Source organism: Ranitomeya imitator, chromosome 8, assembly GCF_032444005.1.
Source record: "Ranitomeya imitator isolate aRanImi1 chromosome 8, aRanImi1.pri, whole genome shotgun sequence".
In the NCBI taxonomy this organism is placed as follows: domain Eukaryota; kingdom Metazoa; phylum Chordata; class Amphibia; order Anura; family Dendrobatidae; genus Ranitomeya; species Ranitomeya imitator.
The window spans coordinates 98,712,084-98,725,835 of NC_091289.1; the positions used below are offsets into that span (position 1 = coordinate 98,712,084).

The 13,752-nt window shown below is 45.5% G+C and overlaps 1 protein-coding gene across 3 annotated transcripts in view; it reads left to right on the plus strand.

Moving 5' to 3' along the window:
- Window positions 1–13,752, plus strand: part of OLFML2B (olfactomedin like 2B) — a 581,670-nt gene that overhangs the window by 446,212 nt on the left and 121,706 nt on the right. The gene's annotated exons all lie outside the window — the stretch shown is intronic.

Consider the following 13,752-nt stretch of genomic DNA (forward strand, 5'->3'; position numbering starts at 1 on the left):
CATTTTTGTGCGCTAAAAGCTCTCATTTTTCATATTTTCAGTGCAGTAATGCAGTTCAAATTTTGTGTTTTCAAGTTTGCATGTTTTGGCGCTGCAGTGTGCTGCCCTATTTACTTAAATATATACGAGTTGGCGACTCTGGGTTCAGCACCTGTTCACACTGTGTCTATGTTTGGATGTGCAGATCAGGTTTTTTGAAATCTATCACATTGCATAGGCTCAGGCCCATGCTCAGATAGTACCGCCAAATGGTGCACAGCTTTACGCTCACGCAAGCGTCGATCGATCTGAATGGCCAAAGACATAGACTCATTCAGACCAGCAGGCATGGGAAATCCCACCATGACATCCTTAAGGGCTTCAGAGAGACCCTTTCTGAAGATTGCTGCCAGGGCACATTCATTCCACTGAGTGAGCACAGACCACTTTCTAAACTTCTGACAATATATCTCCACTTCATCCTGACCCTGACACAGAGCCAGCAAGATTTTCTCTGCCTGATCCACTGAATTAGGTTCGTCATAAAGCAATCCAAGCGCCAGGAAAAACGCATCAACATCACGCAATGCCGGATCTCCTGGCGCAAGGGAAAATGCCCAGTCTTGAGGGTCACCACGTAACAGAGAAATAATGATCTTTACTTGTTGAACAGGGTCACCTGAGGAGCGAGGTTTCAAGGCAAGAAACAATTTACAATTATTTTTAAAATTCAAGAACTTAGATCTATCACCAAAAAACAAATCAGGAATTGGAATCCTAGGCTCTGACATCGGATTCTGAACCACAAAATCTTGAATGTTTTGTACCCTTGTAGTGAGATTATCCATCCAAGAGGACAGACCTTGAATGTCCATGTTTACACCTGTGTCCTGAACCACCCAGAGGTAAAGGGGAAAAGAGAGACAAAACACACTGCAAAGAAAAAAAAATGGTCTCAGAACTTCTCTTATCCCTCTAGTGAGATGCATTAGTACTTTGGACCACCTGTACTGTTATGACCTGGTGGTCAGGACAATAATGGACCTGGTGGTTAAGAGCACACGGAATGACCTGATAGTTACTGATAATAAGGACGAGCTCTGGGACGTGGGAACTCTGCTGACCGCAATCCCTAATCCTATCACGCACACTAGAAATAGCCGTGGATTGCTCCTAACGCTCCCTATGCAACTCGGCACAGCCTAAGGAACTAGCTAGCCCTGAAGATAGAAAAATAAAGCCTACCTTGCCTCAGAGAAATTTCCCAAAGGAAAAGGCAGGCCCCCACATATAATGACTGTGAGTAAAGATGAAAATACAAACACAGAGATGAAATAGATTTAGCAAAGTGAGGCCCGACTAACTGAACAGACTGAGGATAGGAAAGGTAGCTTTGCGGTCAGCACAAAAACCTACAAAAAGACCACGCAGAGGGCGCAAAAAGACCCTCCGCACCGACTCACGGTGCGGAGGCGCTCCCTCTGCGTCCCAGAGCTTCCAGCAAGCAAGACAACAATAAAAATAGCAAGCTGGACAGAAAAATAGCAAACCAAAGAAAAACAAGCAGGAACTTAACTTCTGCTGGGAAGACAGGTCACAAGAACGATCCAGGAGTGAACTAGACCAATACTGGAACATTGACAGGTGGCATGGAGCAAAGATCCAAGTGGAGCTAAATAGAGCAGCCAGCTAACGAATTAACTTCGTCACCTGTGGAAGGAAACTCAGAAACACCCACCAGAGGAAGTCCATGGACAGAACCAGCCGAAGTACCATTCATGACCACAGGAGGGAGCCCGACAACAGAATTTACAACAGAGGACACAAGGTTGCAGTCTCTTTACCTTTTATTGAAGGTTTCAGCATCCACAGTCCAGAGCACAGATCACAGGGCAGGGAGAGTCTGGCCGGTTTGGAGGCAAATGCAGAGTCCCCTTATCCAGGTGGAAATCAGTAGCCTTCCTCTAGCACCTTGGTGTTGTAGTACCTTACTGCTAAGCCTCTCATATGGTCCTCACAGATGTTATAGATGTTATTGATGTTATATCTCTCTGTCCCCCAGATGGATAGGACAACCAGTATGACCGATGGCTTGAGGCTTTTTACAGGGACTCTATCATGCCCGGGCTCTCGTGTGTGCCACCTTCCCTTCTTGGTGTGAGGCGGATCAGTAACTTGCAATTAGCTGTCCTGCCGGTCTCTGGAGCAAGGCATAAAGGACTGTTGCTCCCTCAGTGTTCTGGCTACCGGGATCCCGCGCCTCAGAAGGCGGGGCAGAACTCCTTCTGGTATCCACTCCTGTGATATGAGTTCTTCACCCTCTCTACAATACAGTTCTCTTTTCATGTCCTTTCTTAGGTACTGCCGCACTTAGGGCAGGCGCAGCTCCATGACCTTCCGTCTAGGCCTCTGACAGGCTCCCACCCCTGTCAGGGACCAAATACCTGAGCAAAGCTCAGTCAGCAACTGCCAAACTTCCTCTCCAGGCCACCAGTTTTACCTAAGTGTGAAGAGTGCCCTAATAAATAGGAGCATAGCTCCCCCTGAGGACTGGAGTATGAAATGTGTTGTATGTTTGTGTTACCTGGTAAAGAAATCTCCTTTATTGCCTCCAAACATAACATCACTCCCCCCTAGAGGAAAATGACATTACTGCAATGACCAGGACCTGGGGCACTGCACCTAAACAGTGGAAATCTCCAACAAGTGACCCCATTTTGGAAACTAGACACCTCAAGGAATTTATCCAGATGTGTGTTATGCACCTTGAACCCAAAGGTGCTTCACAGAATTATACAACGTTCATCTGTGAAAATGAAAGAAAAAAATATTTTTCCCACAAAAATGTTTTAGCCCCATATTTTTTCATTTTTACAAGAATAGCAGGAGAAAATAGAACCTAAAATTTGTTATGCACTTTCACTTGATTACACCGATACCCCACATGTGGTTGAAAACTACTTTTGAGGCACAGTGCAAAGCTCAGAAGAGAAGAAGTAGACTGGTTTGAGGGTACCATGTCACATTGGCAGAGCCACTGAGAAGCCAGAACAGAAGAACCCCTCATAATAATCCCCATTTTACAAACTACACCTCTCAATTAATTAATTTAGACATGCACTGATCATATTGACACCATAGGTGGGTCACAAAATGTTATACCATTGGTCAGTGAAGAAAAAATAACTACGTTTTTACCACCCAACTTCGGATTTAGTCCCAGATTTTACATTTTCATACTGGGAAATGGGTAAAAACGGTATCATAATGTGTCCCACAATTTCTGCTGAATGTAAAAATAACTCATGTGTGGCTGTACAGTACTGCGTAGCCATATGGCAAGACTCGTAAGGGAAGGAGCGCTATTCGCCTCCTGGAGCGATAATTTTCCTAGAATAGTTTGCGGAATCCTTATACAGAGCCCCTAATAACTAGAAAAGCAGAATCCCCCTTCAAGTGATGCGATTTTGAAAATTATACCCCTTTGGGAATTTATCTACACGTGTTTAAATTGCCAGGAGCAATGCGGGCACCGCTTCTGGCAGTGGGTGCCAGGTGTCACCTGTCAGAATCAGCTGATAAGCAGCATCAATTGCGCGTTCACAGGACCTGTGCGCGCAAAATCGCCAGGACGCATCCATCGTGAAGGAGTTAATAGCATTCTGAATCTGCATGGCACAAGTATTTAGACTCCTGCTGCAAAGAGGAAATTAAAGGGAACCTGTCACAAGAAATAACACTGTTAACTTGCAGATATCCGCTTAATCTGCAAGTTAACAGCACTATGATGCTACACAGCGTCTGAACGCAGCCAAATGCAGCTGGAAGAAAATTATCTTTATTGACTGAGACATGGCTGCTCCACAGAGGAATAAACTTAATTTAGTCCTGTCAGCAGTGGTCTAAGTTCCAGAGCCGGGCAGCATCAGAATGCTATTAATCTGCAAATTAACCCCATTGCAGGTTAATAGTGTTTTTTCAAATGACAGGTTCTCTTTTAAATGTATTTTTTAAATTGTTCCTAAAACAAGGAGAAAAATATTAAAAAATGTAGCTATTATATTATTCTTTGCAAAACTGACACACTATAGAGTTAGTGTTCTTTTGACCCAGTAATAAAATGATAAAATACTAATTATTGAGCCCGTTCTACACCAGGGTGGCGAGCATTTTTATTGGTACATTTTTAAATTCAAGCCATATTTTTAAGAGACTGTGTCTAAAAAATTCGCATATACAGTGTCTTAAATAAAATACTGCTAGAGACTGCGGTATTACGCATGGGCTGACTCGTTGCCATTTTATTGAAGTAATGTACTACAATAGTGATGGCAAACCTTTTAGAGACTAAGTGCCAACTCGGCAATTTAATCTGAATACAGAAAGGCGGCGGGGCAGCATAAAGTAGACGGGGGCAGCAGAGAGCAGACGGGGCAGAGGGCAGGCAGGTGTATCAGAACACACAGAGGCAACAGAGAGCAGGCAGGGGTCCAGCCACAGACAGGAGCAAGGGTACCAGACTGCAGATATACAGGTATATTCTCCACCATTCAGATATATGCTCCCCCATCCTGGCATATGTCCATCCATCTTGGTATATGCCCCCATCCTAGTATTTGTTCACCATCCTGGTATATGTGCCCCCATCCTGGTAGATGTCCCCCCTTCCCAGCATATGTCCCGCCATCCTAGCATATGCTCCCCCATCCCGGTATATGCCTACCATGCTGGTATATGCCCCCTATCCTTGTATATGGCCCCCCATCCTTCTATATGGTCCCCCATCCTGGTATATGGTCCCCCATCCTGGTATATGGTTCTCCATCCTGGTATATGTCCCCAATCCTTCTATATGACCCCTGTGGAGACACAGGGGTCAATGGATGCTCTCGTCCGCTGGCTTGGGTGTCTTTAGAAAGACTGCAGGGTATACAGTATATCATCCATCCTTGTATATGCTTCACATCTTTTAGGTTTCCCACTATCCTTGTATATGGCCCCTCATCCTTGTATAGGCTCCCACATCCTGGTACATGCTCCCCCATCCAGGTATACGCCCCCCATCCTTGTATATGCACCCACCCTGGTATATACCTCCCATCTTTGTATATGACTCCTGTGGAGACACGGGGGTCAATGGGTGCTATCATTCACTGGCCCGGCTGTCATTAGAAAGACTACATGGACCAGGGCTCATACCACTGAACGTCCTCTCTGTCTTCCCATGGGCAGAAAACTACTCAGACAACACAAGGTGACGGTAAAACAGTATGGCAATCATTTATTGAACAACCAACACCCAATAGCATACAGAACAGTGCCAGCAAATACCCAAGATGATGCAAATTACAGAGTCTCACCCTTCCGCTGACACACCGGCCTTACAGCTGCTTCCAATGCCATATTCCCCCACCAGTGGCTCCCCGCTTTTGGCGGGCCCCGCAGTGAGGAGGTAATGACAAGCTTAGAAAGCTAACAGAGAGCAGTGAGGCACAGTACAGACCAAAAGTTTGGACACACCTTCTCATTTAAAGATTTTTCTGTATTTTCATGACTATGAAAATTGTACATTCACACTGAAGGCATCAAAACTATGAATTAACACATGTGGAATTATATACTTAACAAAAAAGTGTGAAACAACTGAAATTATGTCTTATATTCTAGGTTCTCCAAAGTAGCCACCTTTTGCTTTGATGACTGCTTTGCACACTCTTGGCATTCTCTTGATGAGCTTCAAGAGGTAGTCACCGGGAATGATCTTCCAACAATCTTGAAGGAGCTCCCAGAGATGCTTAGCACTTGCTGGCCCTTTTGCCTTCACTCTGCGGTCCACCTCAACCCAAACCATCTCGATTGGGTTCAGATCTGGTGACTGTGGAGGCCAGGTCATCTGGCGTAGTACCCCATCACTCTCCTTCTTGGTCAAATAGCCCTTACACAGTCTGGGAAAACTTATTGACTTGAGTATAAGCCTAGGGTGGAAAATGCAGCAGCTACCGGTAAATGTCAAAAATAAAAATAGATACCAATAAAAGTAAAATTAATTGAGACATCAGTAGGTTAAGTGTTTTTGAATATCCATATTGAATCAGGAGCCCCATATAATGCTGCATACAGTTCATTACGGCCCCATAAAATGCTCCATATACAAATATGCCCCATATAAAGCTCCATGCAGTTCTTTATGCCCCCATAAGTGGCCCCATATAATGCTACATGCAGTTATGGCCCCATAGATGCTCCATTGTTGTGAAAGGTAATTCAGTACCACAATGGACATAGAGGTCAGCGCACATACAGTGACCTGGCAATAACCCAAAAAACAAGAACGAGCTCTGAGACGTGGGAACTCTGTTGACCGCAATCCCTAATCCTCTCAAACCACACTAAAGGCAGCCGTGGATTGCGCCTAACGCTCCCTATGCAACTCGGCACGGCCTGAGAAACTAGCTAGCCTGAAGATAGAAAATAAGCCTACCTTGCCTCAGAGAAATACCCCAAAGGAAAAGGCAGCCCCCACATATAATGACTGTGAGTTAAGATGAAAAGACAAACGTAGAGATGAAATAGATTTAGCAAAGTGAGGCCCAACTTTCTGAACAGAGCGAGGATAGGAAAGGTAACTTTGCGGTCAACACAAAACCCTACAAACACCACGCAAAGGGGGCAAAAAGACCCTCCGTACCGAACTAACGGCACGGAGGTACACCCTCTGCGTCCCAGAGCTTCCAGCAAGCAGTAAAAAGCAAATTGACAAGCTGGACAGAAAAAAAACAGCAAACAAATAGCAAAGAGGAACTTGGCTATGCAGAGCAGCAGGCCACAGGAACGATCCAGGAGGAAACAGGTCCAATACTAGAACATTGACTGGAGGCCAGAATCAAAGCAGTTAAATAGAGCAGCACCCAACGACTTCACCACCTCACCTGAGGAAGGAAACTCAGAAGCCGCAGTACCACTTTCCTCCACCAACGGAAGCTCACAGAGAGAACCAGCCGAAGTACCACTTGTGACCACAGGAGGGAGCTCTGCCACAGATTTCACAACAGTACCCCCCCCCTTGAGGAGGGGTCACCGAACCCTCACCAGAGCCCCCAGGACGACCAGGATGAGCCATATGAAAGGCACGAACAAGATCGGGAGCATGCACATCAGAGGCAAAGACCCAGGAATTATCTTCCTGAGCATAACCCTTCCACTTAACCAGATACTGGAGTTTCCGCCTTGAAACACGAGAATCCAAAATCTTCTCCACAATATACTCCAACTCCCCCTCCAGCAAAACCGGGGCAGGAGGATCAACAGATGGAACCATAGGTGCCACGTATCTCCGCAACAATGACCTATGGAATACGTTATGTATGGAAAAAGAATCTGGAAGGGTCAGACGAAAAGACACAGGATTAAGAACCTCAGAAATCCTATACGGACCAATAAAACGAGGTTTAAACTTAGGAGAGGAAACCTTCATAGGAATATGACAAGAAGATAACCAAACCAAGTCCCCAACCCGAAGTCGGGGACCCACACAGCGTCTGCGATTAGCGAAACGTTGAGCCTTCTCCTGGGACAAAGTCAAATTGTCCACTACATGAGTCCAAATCTGCTGCAACCTGTCCACCACAGTATCCACACCAGGACAGTCCGAAGACTCAACCTGCCCTGAAGAGAAACGAGGATGGAACCCAGAGTTGCAGAAAAACGGCGAAACCAAGGTAGCCGAGCTGGCCCGATTATTAAGGGCGAACTCAGCCAAAGGAAAAAAGGACACCCAGTCATCCTGATCAGCAGAAACAAAGCATCTCAGATATGTTTCCAAGGTCTGATTGGTTCGTTCGGTCTGGCCATTAGTCTGAGGATGGAAAGCCGAGGAAAAAGACAAGTCAATGCCCATCCTACCACAAAAGGCTCGCCAAAACCTCGAAACAAACTGGGAACCTCTGTCAGAAACGATATTCTCTGGAATGCCATGTAAACGAACCACATGCTGGAAAAACAATGGCACCAAATCAGAGGAGGAAGGCAATTTAGACAAGGGTACCAAATGGACCATCTTAGAGAAGCGATCACAGACCACCCAAATGACTGACATCTTTTGAGAGACGGGAAGATCTGAAATAAAATCCATAGAGATATGTGTCCAAGGCCTCTTCGGGACCGGCAAGGGCAAAAGCAACCCACTGGCACGAGAACAGCAGGGCTTAGCCCGAGCACAAATCCCACAGGACTGCACAAAAGTACGCACAACCCGCGACAGAGATGGCCACCAAAAGGATCTAGCCACTAACTCTCTGGTACCAAAGATTCCAGGATGACCAGCCAACACCGAACAATGAACCTCAGAGATAACTTTATTCGTCCACCTATCAGGGACAAACAGTTTCTCCGCTGGGCAACGATCAGGTTTATTAGCCTGAAATTTTTGCAGCACCCGCCGCAAATCAGGGGAGATGGCAGACACAATTACTCCCTCTTTGAGGATACCCGCCGGCTCAGATACACCCGGAGAGTCGGGCACAAAACTCCTAGACAGAGCATCCGCCTTCACATTTTTAGAGCCCGGAAGGTATGAAATCACAATGTCAAAATGGGCAAAAAACAACGACCAACGAGCTTGTCTAGGATTTAACCGCTTGGCGGATTCGAGATAAGTCAAGTTCCTATGATCAGTCAAGACCACCACGCGATGCTTAGCTCCTTCAAGCCAATGACGCCACTCCTCGAATGCCCACTTCATGGCCAGCAACTCTCGATTGCCCACATCATAATTTCGCTCAGCAGGCGAAAACTTCCTGGAAAAGAAGGCGCATGGTTTCATCACCGAGCAATCAAAACTTCTCTGCGACAAAACAGCCCCTGCTCCAATCTCAGAAGCATCAACCTCGACCTGGAACGGAAGCGAAACATTTGGTTGACACAACACAGGGGCAGAAGAAAAACGACACTTCAACTCTTGAAAAGCTTCCACCGCAGCAGAAGACCAATTGACCAAATCAGCACCTTTCTTGGTCAAATCGGTCAATGGTTTAGCAATACTAGAAAAATTGCAGATGAAGCGACAATAAAAATTAGCAAAGCCCAGGAACTTTTGCAGACTTTTCAGAGATGTCGGCTGAGTCCAATTATGGATGGCTTGGACCTTAACAGGGTCCATCTCGATAGTAGAAGGGGAAAAGATGAACCCCAAAAATGAAACCTTCGGAACACCAAAGAGACACTCTGATCCCTTCACAAACAAAGAATTAGCACGCAGGACCTGAAACACCGTTCTGACCTGCTTCACATGAGACTCTCAATCATCTGAGAAGATCAAAATGTCATCTAAGTACACAATCAGGAATTTATCCAGGTACTCACGGAAGATGTCATGCATAAAGGACTGAAACACTGATGGAGCATTGTCAAGTCCGAATGGCATTACTAGATACTCAATATGGCCCTCGGGCGTATTAAATGCAGTTTTCCACTCATCGCCTCGCTTAATACGCACAAGATTATACGCACCACGAAGATCTATCTTGGTGAACCAACTAGCCCCCTTAATCCGAGCAAACAAATCAGATAACAATGGCAAGGAGTACTGAAATTTAACCGTGATCTTATTTAGAAGGTGGTAATCTATACAAGGTCTCAGTGAACCATCCTTCTTGGCTACAAAAAAGAACCCTGCTCCCAATGGCGACGATGACGGGCGAATATGCCCCTTCTCCAAAGACTCCTTCACATAACTCCGCATAGCGGCGTGCTCAGGCACAGATAAATTAAACAGTCGACCTTTTGGGAATTTACTACCAGGAATCAAATCAATAGCACAATCACAATCCCTATGCGGAGGTAGGGTATCGGACTTGGGCTCATCAAATAAATCCCGGTAATCAGACAAGAACTCAGGAACCTCAGAAGGGGTGAATGACGAAATAGTCAGAAATGGGACATCACCATGTACCCCCTGACAACCCCAGCTGGACACAGACATGGATTTCCAATCTAATACTGGATTATGGACTTGTAGCCATGGCAACCCCAACACGACCACATCATGCAGATTATGCAACACCAGAAAGCGAATAACCTCCTGATGTGCAGGAGCCATGCACATGGTCAGCTGGGTCCAGTACTGAGGCTTATTCTTGGCCAAAGGCGTAGCATCAATTCCTCTCAATGGAATAGGACACTGCAAGGGCTCCAAGAAAAACCCACAATGCCTAGCATACTCCAAGTCCATCAAATTCAGAGCAGCGCCTGAGTCCACAAATGCCATGACAGAATACGATGACAAAGAGCAGATCAAGGTAACGGACAGAAGAAATTTTGACTGTACCGTACCAATGGTGGCAGACCTAGCGAACCGCTTAGTGCGCTTAGGACAATCAGAGATAGCATGAGTGGAATCACCACAGTAGAAACACAGCCCATTGAGACGTCTGTGTTCTTGCCGTTCAACTCTGGTCAAAGTCCTATCGCACTGCATAGGTTCAGGTTTAAGCTCAGGTAATACCGCCAAATGGTGCACAGGTTTACGCTCGCGCAAGCGTCGACCGATCTGAATGGCCAAAGACATAGACTCATTCAGACCAGCAGGCATAGGAAATCCCACCATGACATCTTTAAGGGCTTCAGAGAGACCCTTTCTGAAAATAGCTGCGAGCGCACCTTCATTCCATTGAGTGAGTACGGACCACTTTCTAAATTTCTGACAATATACCTCTATCTCATCCTGACCCTGACACAGAGCCAGCAAATTTTTCTCTGCCTGATCCATTAAATTAGGTTTATCGTACAGCAATCCGAGCGCCAGGAAAAACGCATCAATATTACTTAATGCAGGATCTCCTGACGCAAGAGAAAATGCCCAGTCCTGAGGGTCGCCACGCAAAAAAGAAATAACGATCCTAACTTGTTGAACTGGGTCACCAGAGGAGCGAGGTTTCAAAGCCAGAAATAGTTTACAATTATTTTTGAAACTCAGAAATTTAGTTCTATCTCCAAAAAACAAATCAGGAATAGGAATTCTCGGTTCTAACATAGAATTCTGAACCACAAAGTCTTGAATACTTTGTACTCTTGCCGTGAGCTGATCCACACATGAAGACAGACCTTTAATGTCCGTTGCTACACCTGTGTCCTGAACCACCCAAATGTCTAGGGGAAAAAAAAGGCAAAACACAGTGCAAAGAAAAAAAATGGTCTCAGAACTTCTTTTTTCCCTCTATTGGGAATCATTAGTACTTTAGGCCTCCAGTACTGTTGTGAAAGGTAATTCAGTACCACAATGGACATAGAGGTCAGCGCACATACAGTGACCTGGCAATAACCCAAAAAACAAGAACGAGCTCTGAGACGTGGGAACTCTGTTGACCGCAATCCCTAATCCTCTCAAACCACACTAAAGGCAGCCGTGGATTGCGCCTAACGCTCCCTATGCAACTCGGCACGGCCTGAGAAACTAGCTAGCCTGAAGATAGAAAATAAGCCTACCTTGCCTCAGAGAAATACCCCAAAGGAAAAGGCAGCCCCCACATATAATGACTGTGAGTTAAGATGAAAAGACAAACGTAGAGATGAAATAGATTTAGCAAAGTGAGGCCCAACTTTCTGAACAGAGCGAGGATAGGAAAGGTAACTTTGCGGTCAACACAAAACCCTACAAACACCACGCAAAGGGGGCAAAAAGACCCTCCGTACCGAACTAACGGCACGGAGGTACACCCTCTGCGTCCCAGAGCTTCCAGCAAGCAGTAAAAAGCAAATTGACAAGCTGGACAGAAAAAAAACAGCAAACAAATAGCAAAGAGGAACTTAGCTATGCAGAGCAGCAGGCCACAGGAACGATCCAGGAGGAAACAGGTCCAATACTAGAACATTGACTGGAGGCCAGGATCAAAGCACTAGGTGGAGTTAAATAGAGCAGCACCCAACGACTTCACCACCTCACCTGAGGAAGGAAACTCAGAAGCCGCAGTACCACTTTCCTCCACCAACGGAAGCTCACAGAGAGAACCAGCCGAAGTACCACTTGTGACCACAGGAGGGAGCTCTGCCACAGAATTCACAACACTCCATATAATGCTCCATACAGTTCTTTATGGCCCCATAGATGTCCCATATAAAGCTCCATGCAGTTCTTTATGGCCCCATAGATGCCCCATATAATGCTCCATGCAGTTCTTTATGGCCCTATAGATGCCCCATATAATGTTCCATGCAGTTCTTTATGGCCCCATGGATGCCTCATATAATGCTCCATGCAGTTCTTTATGGCCCCATAGATGCTCCATATAATGCTCCATGCAGTTCTTTATGGCCCCATAGATGCTCCATATATCATTGTGCCACATGTAATGCTGCTGCTGCACTAAAAAAAAAAAATATCACATACTCACCTCTCGTCGCTGCTCCTCAGCGTCCCGTCTCTCCGCACTGACTGTTCAGGCAGAGGGCGGCGCGCACACTAATACGTCATCGCACCCTCTGAACTGAACAGTCACTGCAGAGGACGTGGAAGATGAGGCGGCGGTGGAACGAGGAAAGGTGAATATGACATACTCACCTGCTCCCGGCGCTCCTGACGCGGTCCCCGCATGTCCCACGTCTCCGGGAGCTGCAGCTTCTTCCTGTAGTGAGCAGTCACGTGGCACCGCTCATCACAGTAATGAATATGCGGCTCCACCCCTATGGAAGTGGAGTCCATATTCATAACTTTAATGAGCGGTACCAGAGACCGCTGAACAGGGGAAGAAGCTGCAGCTCCCGAAGACCCGTGGGACATGCGGGAACCACGTCAGGAGCGCTGGGAGAAGGTGACAATGTGACAGGCGTCGCTCCCCCTCACCTGCCGACCCCCCCGCCTTCCATAACTCGAGTATAAGCCGAGAGGGTCACTTTCAGCCCACTTTTTTGGGCTGAAAATCTCGGCTTATACTCGAGTATATACGGTATTTGGATTGTATACAAGTCTTTCCTGAGAGCAGATCTGCCATAATATAAATGATAAATCTGACAATATATTTAAAAGTAAAAACTAGGGTAGCTTCGAGAGAACTCAGCTAACAGTGCAGACATCCGAAAAGTTTCCTCCATTAGCATTACAAGTATCTTTCCAAATAACTTTCCAACTAGATAAATGTTCATATTTTTCATGTAGTGTCAGACTACAACACAAAGAACAACATAGTAACATAATTAGTAAGGCCGAAAAAGACATTTGTCCATCCAGTTCTGACATTTTTCCATCAAGTCAAATATTTTGTAAAATAAAATAATTTGTGAAAGTTTTTTTTCTTCTTCGCAGAGATCCATTTCTACTTTTACTTTAAGAAGACAGATTAAGGAGAGCAGACTTCCTAAACACGGTGTGACCTTATACCGCCATAGAGTGTATAAATAAAATAGGCATATAGACAAATATTGTTGGCTATGGTAGTGGAGGGGTTAGAGTGTGCTTTCCTAGAGACATACGTTACTTGAAAAGTTAATGGCTGCTTAACCAGTAGTCTAATGCATTAGCACTGGTTTAACACCCATTTTCCTGGTGGTTTAATATAGTAAAAGGCAACTTTCCCAATGGTCTAGGGTAGTGCACTCATTAATTATTAATTACTTGGTGTCAAGGGCATTAGAGTGCTTAATAAACTAATAGTCTTAGTAAAATAATGCAGTTTTTTTATTGCATTGTACCTAACTACGAGGGGTGTTAATTAAAGATTTTCCCTGACCCACTTCCTGTGGACTGAGAGCAATGAAACTTGGCACAGTTATTAATCCTTCTCT